This window comes from Culex pipiens, chromosome 2 (genome assembly GCF_016801865.2).
Source record: "Culex pipiens pallens isolate TS chromosome 2, TS_CPP_V2, whole genome shotgun sequence".
NCBI lineage: Eukaryota > Metazoa > Arthropoda > Insecta > Diptera > Culicidae > Culex > Culex pipiens.
Window position 1 is genome coordinate 7,359,701 of NC_068938.1, and position 15,823 is coordinate 7,375,523.

The window sequence follows — 15,823 nt, forward strand, 5'->3', positions numbered from 1 at the left end:
ACATTCCACTTCCAGACATGAAACATCCGCGTCCAGCCGGATTAACTTGCGCAGCTGCTTCTCCTCGAACAGCTTTCTGTTGGATCTGCCATCTTCCTTAAAACGTTCTAAACTACGACATCGCGCAGGTAACCACTTTAGTTGATTTATCGACTTAACGAGCTTCGCCGGGACTGATGTTCCTGAGCCAGGCACATACAGTGAGTCAAATATTTGTCCGTACCCCCCCGTACGGAAAATGTTTGTGATATAAAAGTACATAAAATTCGACTAAAGTGCCATGTTTTATACATCAATCGACGCGGCAGAATATCCTCTTTAAGACACTGTCATTGGATTTGCAAAAAACTTTTTCTTAAAAAATACAAAAATAGTTTACTGAAAAAAGTCAAAAAAGAGGTCAAATAATTGTCCGTACCCCTAATAAAAGTACAAAATCTGATCGATTTAAGTGAATTCATTTATGAAATGTTGTTTCTGTGTCAAATACTAGTACCTCTTGCCAGTTTGTGACAACTTTGAACTTCTGATAACTTTGTTTAGTTAGTTTATATTAAAAATTGGTTTAAATTTAGTTTTTTAAAGTAAAACTTATCAAAACATAAGTTTATAAACAACTATTTTTATAAAATTGCTATTTTATGTTGTAAGAGTCTCTATTTAACAAGTTTTAACAATATTTGTTCGAAATATACATTGTTTTCATCTTTTTTATTGACATTTTTCGACCAAAAATACTGTTTCGGAACAATACCGTTAAACAATCCGGATTGTCCCGGAACCGGTTTAACCCCTCGGAGGGAAATTTTGTGGTGGTCAGATAGAGGACAAAAAAACCCACCTCTTGCAATTTAAAGCATCCAATTTCGTCCACTACAGCCCGATTACGAGTCCCTAGTCTGAAATTTGAAATTTTCAAATTCCCCAAGCAAAACATTCTGTCCCAGGACGGTACAAAAATTCTCAGTACGGAAAGTGAAAATTTCAAATTTCAGACTAGGGACTCGTAATCGGGCTGTAGTGGACGAAATTGGATGCTTTAAATTGCAAGAGGTGGGTTTTTTTGTCCTCTATCTGACCACCACTAAATTTCCCTCCGAGGGGTTAAACCGGTTCCGGGACAATCCGGATTGTTTAACGGTATTGTTCCGAAACAGTATTTTTGGTTGAAAAATGTCAATAAAAAAGATGAAAACAATATATATTTCGAACAAATATTGTTAAAACTTGTTAAATAGAGACTCTTACAACATAAAATAGCAATTTTTTTAAAAAAATGTTGTTTATAAACCTATGTGTTGATAAGTTTTACTTTAAAAAACTAAATTTAAACCAATTCTTAATATAAACTAACTAAACAAAGTTATCAGAAGTTCAAAGTTGTCACAAACTGGCTAGAGGTACTAGTATTTGACACAGAAACAACATTTCATAAATAAATTCACTTAAATCGATCAGATTTTGTACTTTTACAAGGGGTACGGACAATTATTTGACCTCTTTTTTTGACTTTTTTCAGTAAACTATTTTTGTATTTTTTAAGAAAAAGTTTTTTGCAAATCCAATGACAGTGTCTTAAAGAGGATATTCTGCCGCGTCGATTGATGTACAAAACATGGCACTTTAGTCGAATTTTATGTACTTTTATATCACAAACATTTTCCGTACGGGGGGGTACGGACAAATATTTGACTCACTGTACTTTCTCAACATCAACAGGCCCGATTCGATGACCAAGCCAAATTCAGCTTTACTAATTTCTGTTTCTTTTTTCGATATCAGCTAATCTTAAAAAAATAATCGAATCGCGAAGAAAATTTTACGATAACAATAAATTGAATGACGTTTCTTTTTGCCTTCTGATTAGGTACACGTCTAATTGAGAAGAAACAAAAACATCATTTATTGATAGAATATCGTGTAATCTAGTACATTTCTCGGGTTAGTTTTCAAAAGGTTCAAGCGCCAGTTGTAAACAAAGCCATTTTCGGTCAAATTAAAAAGAGAAATTTGTGCCGGTGGAGTGATTTTTTTTTTTTTTTTGACAAAATGAATGTCTTATTACTTGTTTAATTTTTTGAACTTACTTCAGTTATTTGGTTTTTTAGGGTGCAACTTCCCGCTTTCAGAGTGTTTTTTTCAAGGACACGAATGCAGTTTTTATATCTAGAGTTTTTTTTAAAGGTCTTATGGTGTTTTTTGCTTTTCAATTCTGCTTCCAAAATTTTCAGATGAATTTCAATATCTGGAGTTTTTTTTTTGAAAAGGTCCAAAAAACCATATTTTCAGTTTTTGCTTTTTGGGTGTTTTTTAATACCCCTGACTCAAGGCAGTTTCAAAAACACCCAAAAAGCAAAAACTGGAAATTTGGTTTATTGGACCTTTTAAAAAAAAAACTCCAGAATATAATATTAAAAAATTGTTGAAAATCAAAACTACAAAACTGGTAAAATGAGCAAACCTGGTTCTTCGTGTACGATCAAATTTCAACTGATCTAGTACTTCGTTTGTACCTTGCCGAGTCGAGGTTGGGAGAAAACGTCAAAGCAAAATTTTAAACTGTCAAACAGATAGCACTTAAGCACCAAAATCTGTTTTTTTTTTTGCGAAATTAGAAAACAAAGTTGAAATATTGATGGTTTCTTTTGTAAAAATTTACCATTTTTACGGTAGGCCTTAAGAGGAGCCAAAACTCCTTCGAATAGCGTAATTGGTACTACGATTTGGCCTAATTAAGGTGAGTAAAATGTTATTTTTTGTTTTCTCAGGCAGTTCATACAAATTGAATCTTTTCCAGAATCAAATTTACACAAACCATCAGATTTGGCAAAACCCATAGACAGACCAGACAGTTTGACCCCCTTCCTGGAGTCCAAAACGAACCAGAACCGCCATGGTGGCGTGGACAATAACCAGAAGAAAACGATTCCGTGCCAGGACGGTAAAATTTCTTCAAGGGAACGGTTAGTCAACGGATTTGAACGGAATCGGTGCGGGCTCTTTCGGATACGGACAAGCAAGAACGGAAACAAGCAAGAATGCCGAGAACCGAACGGAGACGGATATGGACCATGTTGCCCAAAACACAAGGCAGACGATCTAGCCGTCCACGATCTCCACCAGGTCCACGCACCGCTTGAACTCCAACCCGGAGCATTTGAGATCGTTTGTCTGCGGGCCAGCTACGGCACCCATCGGCCGCGTAAGCTGAAAACGATTAATCTGGTCGCGCTGAAGCGTGGTAAAGGTGGAGAGAAATCAGGGGCTCGTCATCACAGGTTCATTAGGATTCAACGTTTGTTGCAAGCTGGGCAAGATCGATTCCAGGTGAAAAAGTGTTTTAAATCGTGCACACTGAGCTGATTACTATATGGTGCTTTTTCTTTGCCTTCCAGGATAAACACTTGGACCAGCGATAGGCGCGAATTGCAAATCAATCCAAGATTCGGTTCAAGATGTGCAGCAAATTCTTGAAGCGAGTACGGCTAGAAGGTCGGTCACGAGAAATTCCAGACGCGATCGTACTTCGTCGCTCGGCAATGCTCGGTCTGAATGGATCGCCTCCTCTGGAATGAAAACTTCCAAGGGGTAATTGCTGGCGCTGAATGATTTTGTGTTGACAAAATAGTAGGTGAGTACCATTCCGTATTTTTAAAATCACCATAAAGTTTAAAGGGAACAATTCAATTCCCAGTTATTTTTTTATTAATTTCTTCGCTAATATTGATTCATGTTTAGTAAGATTGACCGAGCCACGTAGCTTAGTGGTAACGCTTCCGCCTCGTAAGCGTTAGATCGAGGTTCAAATCCCGGCTCGGACCAACACAACTGGTGATCGTTTCTCTTCTGGATTCGTTTGCCTATTAAAGGGAAGGTAGAGCATCGTCACAAGCTGGACCTTATTAACGACACCTTAGGAAGGCGACCTATACAAAGTTAACATTAACCTGCACATGTTAACATTAAGTAAAGAAATAGCCACTGTATCCGCTTTGTAAATGCCGGCCCCGATACTCTTCAAGTGTGTTCCCCTCAAGAACTGGGAAAGATTTACTTTAAACCATTTTACCATTTTACCATTACCATTTTTTAAAATTAGTAAGATTGTATTCTCTAATGCTCTGTTGGATTTGGTGTTCGATGTTGTTTTCAAACTTCAAATTTTTATACTGTCATTAAATGCTTTTCAATGAAATATTTTTGATTTTTATTATTCAATCGGAAACGCATTTCTTTTGAAATATGCATGAAATGCAGCATGCAAAACTAAAACCATGAAAATTACATCGGATTCCAGATTCAGCGGAGCAAAAAAAATTTTCGGCTTGGGTAAATTTACGTAGATTTCATCGGAAATTTACATGTTTTCGTAGCGCTTTTGGTTCGGCACGATTACATTGGAAGGCACTTAAATTTACAATGAATTCGATTTAAATTCGCATCATTAATGACGTGCACTTTTGGTACATCATAAATGATGTAAATTTACCGGTTTATTTTTTTCTGTGTAGGGAATTTCAAAAAATCGCCATTTTTATTCTACACTAGGCACTGAAGAGACAAAAACTAATTGTAAAAAAAATCAGAATATTGTAACCTACAAATTGATGGTATTGGATTTGGCGTCACAACATTTTTTGATGGATTTTTGAGAGAAATTCGTAAAAAATCAAGCAGAAAAATGTTGACTTTCTGGATCAACATTAATACAGAATCATTATTGGTAGGACTCCTAACTATGATTTAAAATTGAATATCGGGCAATTTGAACGCATTTTTCTAGGTTTTACAACATAATATAATATTGTTTTATGAAAACAGACCATTTCTCATCAACTCGCAAATCGCGAGTCACGGGTCCCCCACAGACCGTTATTATAAATAAAAAATTTCCACCCAAACCAATGATTGGACATGGTTTCTGGGACCATTCTGCACCTCTGGGCCGAGTTTCAAAATATTTGCCGGCAGAAATTTCGAATACGGTCAGTTTTAGTGTTTCGAGTAGAAATTAAGGGGAAATCACATGTAAAATGCGTCGGAAAAGATCAAAGTTTCAATGTTTTAATTCCAAAACATTACTGGTCATGGTTTTAAATTGTATTAACATGTAGCAGAATGATATAAAAACGATTTACAGCACTGACTTAGCCGGATTAAGCCGAAGTTAAGTGACTTAAGTATATTATTTACAAGTTTACACCTTAATATTAAAAAAAAACTCCTACATCAAGAAATTTAAAGGATAAGGATAACTAGATAGCACAAAAATAACTTAAAATGGGGTGACTTTGAGCCAAGGGGTGACATTGTACCAATAAATGCATTAGGATTGCTTTGATAAGCTTGAATTTTTATGTTAATTTATTTATTTGTAGACGGATTAATTTGGTCTATTTATGTTCCCACAAAGCAATTTGATGATATTGCTACGCAAATCTGCTTATTCTGTTTGAATAAAGCCTGTTGATTTAAAATTTAATTAATTAAAATAAATTTAAAATCTCCTGGAATCCTCCAAATTTGAAAATTATGCTCACATTTTTCAGTTCTGAATCAATTTCTTCTGAAATCAAATAAAACAATCAAAATATTAGGGAAACAAACTTTTTGACGTGGCAAGCTTGTGACATAGCAATTAGAATAAACTTGTTCTTTTTTGTTTTAAATCGTTTACAAATTTCAAACTTACGAATGAAATCCGGAGACAACTCCAGCTACCATTTAGCTCTTAGCAAAAGTTGAATGGCACAACTTCCCACAGGATTAATATTTCAAACCAACCAATTATTTTTCAACATTGCAGTTATCGTCATAAAATAAAAAATAAATAAAATAAAATAACTTTTCGTAATTGGATAAAATAATGTTGATACACTCATAGTTAGGATTCAATAAAACATATTATTGATCATCAAGAACGTTCACTAATAATGTATTCATCAAAACATATCCCGCCCGGGTCCCGCCCGTGTGGATCAATCGGACCGCGCACTGGACTCACAATCCAGAGGTCGCCGGTTCGAATCCCGCGGCGGGCGCTCTAAAATTCTTTGTGTAAATATGGGTATTCGGCGCCGTCGCTCCGTGCCATACTTTCATACACTTAGGAGCCCAGGGCGGCGAAGTCCTTGTAGATAAAAGGAAGACACTAGTGGTTGGTACTAGCAATGGTGGCCGACAGCTATAAAGTCAACTTCGTTTTTTCAAAACATATCCTACTTCTGGCCAATGTGAAACTAAAGCTTTATCTATTTTATCTATTTTTTTAGTGTTTCGTACTTATTGAACTTTTTATGGCAGAGGACAACATAATCTAAGAACAAAATATTTGCAACGATTATACTTTGCAATTCAAGCTTATCGAGCTTGGTGTTAAGCTATCTGGCTATTATAAAATCGTATAATTTGGTACAATGTCACCCCTTGGCTCAAAGTCACCCCATTTTAAGTTATTTTGTGCTATCTAGTTATCCTTATCCTTTAAATTCCTTGATGTAGGAGTTTTTTTTAATATTAAGATGTAAACTTGTAAATAATATACTTAAGTCACTTAACTTCGGCTTAATCCGGCTAAGTCAGTGCTGTAAATCGTTTTTATATCATTCTGCTACATGTTAATGCAATTTAAAACCATGACCAGTAATGTTTTGGAATTAAAACATTGAAACTTTGATCTTTTCCGACGCATTTTACATGTGATTTCCCCTTAATTTCTACTCGAAACACTAAAACTGACCGTATTCGAAATTTCTGCCGGCAAATATTTTGAAACTCGGCCCAGAGGTGCAGAATGGTCCCAGGAACCATGTCCAGTCATTGGTTTGGGTGGAAATTTTTTATTTATAATAACGGTCTGTGGGGGACCCGTGCGAGTGCTAATCGATTGTTTTGAGTTTTTCGTTGTATGAAACATTGTTCTTGAGGCAAAAATCTGTCGTAATCCGGGTGAGCCTGAAGATTTCCGCCACATCGCCTTGTTTGGGACACACTAGTGATCAGGGACCAAAGTTACCCCTTAGCACAAAGTTTCATGCAAATCGAAGTGAGGTCGGGACAAACTATTTCGATGTCGTGTGAGTTGGCGTTTAAAATTTATTTACAATTCACGTGAAAAATATGAAATCGGATCAACAATCCAGAACCTTACCCTAAAAAGGCATCAGCAAATTGAAGACACCACTCGCTCGGCTGACCCACGTGGCACATGATGAAGTGTGCCTCCACACATCACCGCCGGTCGCTTTAAAAAGTGAGTGAAAGAGGAATTTCAACTGCCGACGATTGAGCGAAATGCAAATCAGTGGCACACTTTGCTCGTTTATGAGAGTGTGCAAATTTGATTGTACTTTGCTATCCATCCATTCATTCGTTCATTCATCCGACCGACCAACCATCGCGTTTTTATATCGCGCGCAGGTTTCGTTGATGGATAAATTGAAGACGTCTGTTTGACATAATTTAATTTAATTCCACCGTTTTATTACTTCATGTGCGGTTGAGGTTCTGAGATTTTTGAGTTGTGGAGAAGTTCTATTTCAGTTTTGGCAGAGTGAAAGCAGTCAGACTTGAAATATGAAGAAGCATCATAATGGTGATGTTCTGAAAAAGTAAAAATGAAACAATAAATAAATTGCCAACTGGTGGAACAAACCCACTTTACGGGGTCTATTTGTTGACGGAGCACAGGAAGAACTTTTATGCACTTATTTTCCGGTGTCTGGAAGTCTGGCGGATGCTGCACTGACGGAGTCATCTCACGTATCATTTCTCCTTCGTGATGCAGATTATGATGGGTTGAGTTATTGAGAGAATTCCAGAAGCTACCAAGCCTCTAAACGCCTACTGCGATAGCGTTTTGAATAAATCTTAAAAATGTGCATCATTATCGATTTTCTATTGCCAGCTTTTTTATGTCGCTTATCAGTCAACATTAACGAAACCTGTGTCCAATTTCTCTCCCATTTGTGTGATAAATAATGCTCACTCATCTGCATACTGTGACATCGTCCCACCAACGAAAATTATTGGCATATCAGTTTAACGATGCATTTTATGATTCCAAAATCAGCCGTATCCATGTTTTAACGAATCTTCGAGCATTTTGATGACCTTATGGGTTCATGAGTGACAAAATTTACGATGCATCCATCGCAACATTTTGGTACTGATCGGTTATTATAAACCTATGGAAAAACGAATAACCGTAAAAGAGTTTTCAAATGTTCATTCAAATGGCACATTATGAGGCTTGCCCCTCTAAAATGCAATAACATGCATTAGTGTTGTAAGCTACAGTGAAAGACAGTTTGTTACTGAGAAAACTGTTTATTCCGTCCGGCGTGTTGGGTGGCCGGGAATGAACTGTGCTGGGAGTGCTGGTAGTTATCATGGCCTACTACAATTAGGATGACTTTAAATCGGCTTTAAAATGGCATGGTCGAATGGATAACAGGATTATAGCACGTTAAAATGTGTTGAAAACGCCTACTTTGTTGATGTTATTGTTGGTTAGCACATAAATTCCAAATCCGTGGATGTGATTCGATCAAATCGTCGCCTACTTTGTTTCGCATAATTGGTTTTACGTGGTCACATTTCGCAACAAGTCTGCTCATTTGTTAATTTGCTATAAAACGAGTCGTTGTCGTTGGAAGTTTTTTTTTTCGTTTTCAATTCTCAACTCACGCCGCCACCATAATTACTTCCTGTCGGCTGGGTAGAACCCGCGACATCCATCCGTTTGTACCATTGCACACGCGAGAATTTAGTCAGTGGTGTGCACTCTTGTCACAATTTCGTTTTTTTTTTTTGGTTTCAAACATATCAACCTGCATGACATTTGAAAACATCAAGTCAAAATTGGAAGTAACTGCGTAATCTTGTTGCAAGTCACATTTTGGTGTTTCGAGAAAAGCGAATTTTATGGTTTGACTTTAAATAAATAAAAACAGTAGCAAGCAATGTAAACAATAACAAACACGTCTTTTTTGTCTGACCGTTCTGTGCATTGTCCCGAAGTTTGGTTGAATTTGGTTGTCGGAGTCCCGAGTTATAATTAAAAATGTGTACAGCAGTCGGGCAAGTACGTGTGTCAAACGCGTTCTGACCTGAAATCCCTTTGATCAGTTGTCGCACTTGCAGCAATTTTCAGGGTGTGATTAGATAGCAAGATCAGATCGAATCTTTTTTCATATGAAGAGTGACAACATTGCACGGATTTTTATTAGGTTTGAGGTTAGGTCGAATTTTGGAGATCTGTGAAGCTCAAAAGAAGAAGCATTGAAAGCAAATTAGCCCAAAATGCACATGCGACAGCATAGCATTCCCGTTTCTCGTTCATTCTTGTTGCGCGGGCGAGTCAAGCTTTGAGCCAACAAGCTCTCCGTCAGAAACGTGTGCCATCACACCGGCGATGTTCTAGGGAGGATCTCCCCACCACAAGGGGCAGGGTTTTATCGCAAACGTTCAATCTCTCCAGATGGGCCCAGTCTGCTGCGATGCGTTGCGTTCACGCGCGACATGGCCAGCAATTAAACGGCCGACAGACCACCGCCTGCTTGACGGATTCAAAGTTTTGCGGTGTTTTTTTTTATTTTAGTTTTTGCTGAGTTTACTGAAACAAAAAGCTGTCTACGCTTTGTTTCGCGCTAAAAGTGGCCTAAAGTATTCGCGTTAAATCATAAATCGGCATCAGCAGCACCGAGACGGCTGTTTTGTCGTGCAAAATCTCACGCGCGGGCACGGGCGTCATATGTTTTCTTTTTTGTGATATTTTTTGTAGGTTTGTTGAGCCCTAATGGGTTATTTCAGCTGAGCAAGAAGTTTTTCTTTTGTGCGTTCTGAAAAGTGATTATTCAATTTGTTCTTTTGTGGCAAAACAAAATTAATCATACAAACTAAAATACATGTCAATGGTCACAACGCTTGCTTTTAGCTTATCCTAGACCTTATCGTCATCGTCAAACTCCAAGTGCAACTCATGATTGGATACCGTCGAGATTTTCCCTTATCCCCTTAAAAAAAGTGGAGTATAAACACTTCCCGTCTTTCATACTCTTTCCTTGTCCCTAGTGCGCGGCAAAGATGGGAGCGGCAGGCAAATGGTTGTGAGAATCTGGTCAACTTGGACTTAGACAATCATCACATCACATGGTGAAATTCGATCTACAATCCGCGAAATTAAAAAAAATAAACACAAATCGCGAATCAAGCAAAAATCGGGAAAAAAATTAAACAACTATGAAATAACTAATGTCAAAAAACAAAGAACGTGGTCATTTTTTCATTCTTTTCTGAAGAAGGTTGGCCTCCAGCTTTCCAAAGTCTTCTGTAAGGTGTGAAAAAATATCATCCCATTTCCAGCACGGAACATACCTCTTGGGCCAATATCGGCCAGCACCTAGTTAGTGGCTTCTGAGATTCCATCGAATGACCGTTTGTCACGATTCTTGCGTTTCTAACACAACCTCAAAGACAAGCGGACTGTGAATAGAAAGACTTTCTTCATGTTGTTAACATGAGTTCCGATTTGTCCATCTACTTGTCTTTGACGCTATCGGAAGGTGTGCACGTGCAAAGAAGCCTATGATTATCGGAAAGAAAATTAGCCGAGAATGTAACGATACGTTATTTAGTCGGTCTCCCCTACTCGATAATTGATAAGTGGAACCGCGCCATCAAACGACGACTCACCGCTGAGTCGTCATGTCGTGAGTTTGACATTAGTAACACAGCTCGATGGGGGAAAAGGTCACTGAACGCTGGTTGGGTTTCGTTGAAGAGTCGGTCGTGAGGTTCTAATTTCATAAGTTGGTGCAATTCATAATGTTTCAAAGTTGATGTTTTCATATCGATCGTTTATTAACGACAAACACCACTTTAATGGGTCGTAAAACCCACCTCTAAACACACGCACTAAACTCTAAACACTTACTCATAAATCGATTCCGATCGAACATTCCGGTTTGGGCACACGCATCAACCTCAAACACAGATCATAAATTCCCACTCTCGTAGAGAGTGTCACACAGCGGGACTCGGGGCACGTGTGGTGCCAGGTCGTTCACTCTTTCCCCGGCTTACAGGCCGAAAGTGGTTCACTTATCGGAAGACAAACAGTGTGAGTCGAGTCGAGAGTCAGGGAATCAATTCCGTGGGATTTGCTGAGCCTCCAGATGTTCTTTGTGCAGTGTTTACGGATTTTGTCGCTCACCTACTTTCGATTCTCTTCGATTAGTCGAGTTTTGTCTGTTTGTTGGGCATCAAAAACAGGTCTGATGCATAGGAAAAAAGGGCCCCGGTGAGAGAAATTGTAGCGCAACGCAACGCACTAATCATAATTCTCCAATAACCTGAATTTTCGGTGCTTTGTTTGCCCGTGACCGTTATTTTACGGTGCAAGAGCTGTCACACGGGCTGACTTGGGATCATCCCAAATGCGATTAGACGAGCTCCGGAAAGTGCAGCGCTTTATTATAGTGATCCACATAACTTTAGAACAGGTTTTCCGTTTCGCATTAGCGCTAATGCAGTAGGCTGGTTGTTTTTTGGGATCGACGATCGACGCGCCTACTTGACCTCATGGATATCTTGGTTCAACAACACTTCCTCGCGTATCACATGGCTCGCAATCAAACCTCCTCCGGACGCGACTAATTTGCAGCACTTTATTGTAAAAATGTACGTCCACTCTCTACTCAAAAGTGGTCTCATCCATGAATAATCTCCGCCACTTGGTCTTAACGCGAGCCTAAAGAGAGCGACTTAATTTCATTGTCTCGAATCAAAAGACTGGAAATAATTTAATTGCCAGTTCCTCTCGTCTTTTTTCACTCTTCAGCTCTGACTTCATTCTAAAGAATTAATTTCTGCGCTTCATCGTCCGGCATTCTTAAATTGGGTCCAATTTCAGCCCAGATCAACCATCCCACACAAGCAGTAGCAGCACCCAAAGGAAATATATAGCTCAAAATCTGCAACAGTGGATTTGCTGCAGAAAATGTTACATTTTCTAACAGATTTTGCAGCAAGCTCATAACTCATTTTTGCCCGCGTGTAAACATGTCAGCGATCTGCAGTTCTCACCAACACATATAATGCTGGCGCGTCTCCGAGCAACACTCCAGAGCGAAGATTATGTTGGTGCTCTGTCCCTCTCGATTCATCAAGCGTCCATGGCGTGGTGGTAGCGTGTCGGATCTATAATCTAGAAGTTGATGGTTTAATCCTCGTTCTATTTATATTTTTTTCTCCAATACACTCAATCAGCCGTCGGTAATGTCGATAATTGTCGGTAACGGGCAAAAATGTCATACCCCTATATCGCAAAAAATGCATGAGGACAGATTTCATGCAGATTCTGATATACTTTCATGCCGCCATGCATCACAATCATGCGACTGCCAGTTGGGTGAGCAGTGGTGGTGGTGGTGGTGGTGGTGGTGGTGAATGGAAGATTCATGCTATCTAATGAAATAATCACTCTCGCCGCCGCCATCAACCGCGCCTAGGCAAGAGAGTGCGGATTCCGGTAGGATTAAGCTTGTTTTGCAAAATTGAATAAAAAAACAGAGAGTGGGAGGACAGCTTCCAGGCCAGACCAACCGGGCTTTGCCAAATTTATGGTCCTGTAGATCGGGACCGGATCGGAGATTGTTCGATTGGAACAAATTTGCGTGATCGAAATCTCTCACGCAGCCCAGGTTCAGTGGGGCGGACGACTTGCTCGATTGCGGGTCAATGAATTTTTAATACGACCAGGTTCCATTTTAGGACCGTGGGGGTATGATTCGTTGCGGTTCGGATGTTCTGTTTTTAGGTTGAACGTTTAGGGTGTTTGCAGTCAGTTTTTTATCTACGTTGAAAATTTGTTATGCGAGAGTTTTATGTTGTATTCATTTTACCAAAAAGTAATAGGCCATTGCAAATATTCATTTCAAGTTTTTGTCATTTCTCAAAAAGGGCGGTAAACAAAAAAAATGTAGAAAATTCAAATTATTATTGATAAAAACTTGTACAATTGATTTTGAACTATTTAAATACATTGCATTGTAGAATTTTTTATCATAAAGTGCAATTTTAGAATATCAGACTCTTTGCAAGTATTGAATTTTTGGACCAATCAATATTTTTGTAAATTTATCGGTATTTTGAAAATTTACTCTAATAACACAACTGTTATGATGTACAGTCGACTCTCTGGCTGTCGATCTTCTCGCTATCAATATTGCTCCATCTTTCGATGAATTCCTCAGTCCCTTCATTCTGCATACTTCAATTCTCTTCATTCCTCGATATTTTCTCTTGCTTGAAGGATCTCTTCCTCGACGGTCCCTTGGATTCTGTTTGCTTTAAAAATCTCTTCCGGTTGTCAATAATTTCACTTTCTCATGGCTTGCATAGACATTTTTGTTTGCGAAACGAAGCTTTGAAGGGTGTTTGACATTAGTTTGTTTTTGTTTGCCATGATTCTCTCCCATAGCTGGGTATCAGAAAAAAAATTTCAATCGAGTCTTCATTTTGCATAGTTCTGTAAACATAGTTCTCTTCCTCGACGGTCCCTTGGATATTGACAACCAGAGAGTCGACTGTATAATGCTTTACTATTTATACTATTTGCTGCTGCTGCCTTGCCTAAACCTTGAACATTTTGAATGCATAAAATTTAAGTAAATTACAAAAAAACTTGTTATATTTGTTAAATCAAATAGAATTAAAATGATGAAATATGTTTTTAAAAAAGATGTTTTTGTTTTTTTTTTTTCGATTCATTTGCAATGAGTTTCAACTGGCATCCTCGAAGAAAAAGCTAAGTATTTTAATTGATTTTTTGAAGCTTTTTATTTGAATTCAATAAACAGTTTTTAAGTGAAGGGTTGAACCGTTGAATCGATTTCCAAATTTGCATGGTTCTTCGGCAAAAGAGAAATAAATTTGACACTATTGACGTTTTTAAAATAATAAAAACTAATACTCTGCGTATAGTTTTCAGCAAAATACAAACACTTTAGCTCAAAAATTGCTTCTAAGTAATTTTGACTAGAATAGTGATGGTCAATTGAATTGAAATTCAGCAGGTTTTCCATTTTTTAAGTTAAGTTGATCTCTCTTATAGTAAAATTATACAAATTATTAGTCATGTTTATCAAATACATAAATATGTTTCAATATTAAATAATTGTTTGATTTGCCTCGATAATTAAAAAAAACATATTTATAAAAAAAGACTTTGATTAAACTACGGCGCGAACTCAATTTTCAAAATCTCTGTCAAAATTTCACATCGGGTAATCGAATCTTTGTATAGTTACATCACGAAATTTATTTTTAATTTTATAAAAAATTTGGGTATCTAACCTTAAATATCCAAAAACATTAAATGGCGACCAAAATGGGGAGACATTGGTTCTGGGGATCGAAATTGCATTATGACTCAATGTCACTAACTAACTAACCTAATGCACCTTTGTGGTCGGTGCCTTCAACACTTCTTATCAAAAAAAGGGGCACACCAAAGGGTGGGTTGAAAATTGACATCTAACATCAAACGTGTTTTTCAAACTGAAACTTCAGACAGGGATACCAGATCTTCAATGTTTGAACTCGCCGGAAGATCTTTTGACAAGGTTTATTAACTATTCAACTTAAGTGGCCATAACCTGAGACAGGGTTGCCAGATCTTCAATATACTAGGCTTGTTGTAAAAGTCTTACAATTACCTATCCAACGATGTACAACATGACCACGATTTTTGGCTGATTATCTAACATCCAGAAACACATATTTATACTTAACTTTCGAATTACTTATCAAAATTTTGCTGAGAAAACTGAGAAACAATAGGGGTAATTCTCTACCAACTCACACGAAATCGGGAAAAGTTGCCCCGACCCCTCTTCGATTTGCGTGAAACTTTGTCCTAAGGGGTAACTTTTGTCCCTGATCACGAATCCGAGGTCCGTTTTTTGATATCTCGTGACGGAGGGGCGGTACGACCCCTTCCATTTTTGAACATGCGAAAAAAGAGGTGTTTTTCAATAACTTGCAGCCTGAAACGGTGATGAGATAGAAATTTGGTGTCAAAGGGACTTTTATGTAAAATTAGACGCCCAATTTGATGTCGTACTCAGAATTCCGAAAAAACGTATTTTTCATCGAAAAAAACACAGAAAAAGTTTTAAAAATTCTCCGATTTTCCATTACTCGACTGTAAATTTTTTTAGAACATGTCATTTAATGTGCTTTTCGAATCTACATTGACCCAGAAGGGTCATTTTTTCATTTAGAACAAAAAATTTCATTTTAAAATTTCGTGTTTTTTTCTAACTTTGCGGGGTTATTTTTTAGAGTGTAACAATGTTCTACAAAGTTGTAGAACAGACAATTACAAAAATTTTGATATATAGACATAAGGGGTTTGCTTATAAACATCACAAGTTATCGCGATTTTACGAAAAAAAAGTTTTGAAAAAGTTGGTCGTCATCGATCATGGCCGTTCATGGTAACCCGCGACAGACACGGAAGATGAAACAAAGAAAAACGCAAAAAGTAACATTTTCAAAACTATTTTTCGTAAAATCGCGATAACTCGTGATGTTTATAAGCAAACCCCTTATGTCTATATATCATTTTTTTTTGTAATTATCTGCTCTACAACTTTGTAGAACATTGTTACACTCTAAAAAATAACCATGCAAAGTTAGAAAAAACACGAAATTTTAAAATGAAAATTTTTGTTCTAAATGAAAAAATGAACCTTCTGGGTCAATGTATATTCAAAAAGTACATTAAATTTCCCATAAAATAACATGTTCCAAAAAA

The 15,823-nt window shown here is 37.5% G+C and overlaps 1 long non-coding RNA gene across 1 annotated transcript; it reads left to right on the top strand.

Annotated features, from left to right (window-relative positions):
- Window positions 1-2,616: 2,616 nt before the first annotated feature.
- On the top strand, window positions 2,617-3,668 carry LOC120425166 (uncharacterized). The gene is made up of 3 exons (XR_005606481.2): window positions 2,617-2,737; window positions 2,798-3,327; window positions 3,396-3,668. It is a non-coding gene; the product is annotated as an uncharacterized LOC120425166 (long non-coding RNA).
- The last annotated feature ends 12,155 nt before the right edge of the window (window positions 3,669-15,823 follow it).